A 1215-nucleotide genomic window follows, 5' to 3' on the forward strand; every position below is an offset into this window, starting at 1 on the left:
ATTTGGGGGCTGGAGCCTGGAGATGGTGGGGTTTGAGGAGGGGAGAAACCTCATAAAGCCAAAGACGCTACCTTCCAAAACAGCCATTTTCTCCAGGGGAACTAGGGTTGCCAGTCGGGGGGGGGGGGGGGGGTTGGAGATCACCCAGAATTACAACTGCTCTCCAGATGACCAAGGTCAGTTCACCGGGAGAAAATGACTGCTTTGGAGGGTGGATTCCATGGCATTATACCCTACTAAGGGTGTTCCCTTCCACAACTTCACCCTTCCAAGGCTCTACCTTCAAAGCTCCCAGAATTTCCCCGCCTGGACCTGGCAACCCAAAGGAAACTTATCTCTGTGGCTGAGAGATCTGTTGTGATTCCAGGAGATCTCCACAACCCACCTGAAGGCTGGCAACCCTAGAAAGAGAGGAGGAAGCAGGGAAAGGGTCTCCCTTATGGCTATGGGGGCTTCAGGAAAGGGAAAGAGGAAATAGTGGAGGAGGAGGAGATGTGATGCTTCCTGCAAGTCCTTGTGGGTTCTGGTTTGTATAATAGGGATTCTGTTGCCAGCTGGAGAGATTTCAAAGCCACAGGGTGCATGCAGTTCATCCATCTCCTAAGGGAGGTGGACATTAGACACGTTACAAATATGTTCCATAATGAGAACTAGAAACTTGCTTGGTAATTTTTTAAGCAAAGTGGAATCTCCAAAATTCCTGGACTGGGTTTTTAATGCTGGGTTTTAATCAATACATTTTAATGTTTTACTTTTTTTTATTTTATTTTTGTAAGCGTCCTCAGGCATGTTCCTGGAGAGGCAGCCTAAAATGTTCTAAACAAATAACTAAATCTGTAATGGGGGGGTGGTGGTGAAAAGGCTTGCCCGTTCGTCCATCAGCCAGAGCTATAATTTCTGGCTAGATTCTTTCGGTGGCTAGCCTTTCTACCATATGTTAGTAGGCAACTTGGCGCTGTTTCTGGAGGCTTGGGATCTTCTTCCAAGTTCCCCCTCCCTGCCGTCCACACAGACGCTGCGCCCACGCTCGCTCTCTGCCCCAGAGCTGTGGGGACCCTTGGGCAGCTCTTTGGGGCTGACAAGGAAAGGTTTTAGAGAAAGCGGCACCCCCGCGGCAGGGGCGAGTTCCGGAGATCCTGATCTGGATCTGCCAGGCTCTGGCACCGCCGCCACCACTGAACTAAGCCCGGGGGGGGGGGGGGGGGTAGGGACGGG

Source organism: Gekko japonicus, unplaced genomic scaffold, assembly GCF_001447785.1.
Source record: "Gekko japonicus isolate JY-2015 unplaced genomic scaffold, Gekko_japonicus_V1.1 scaffold2804, whole genome shotgun sequence".
In the NCBI taxonomy this organism is placed as follows: Eukaryota; Metazoa; Chordata; class Lepidosauria; order Squamata; family Gekkonidae; genus Gekko; species Gekko japonicus.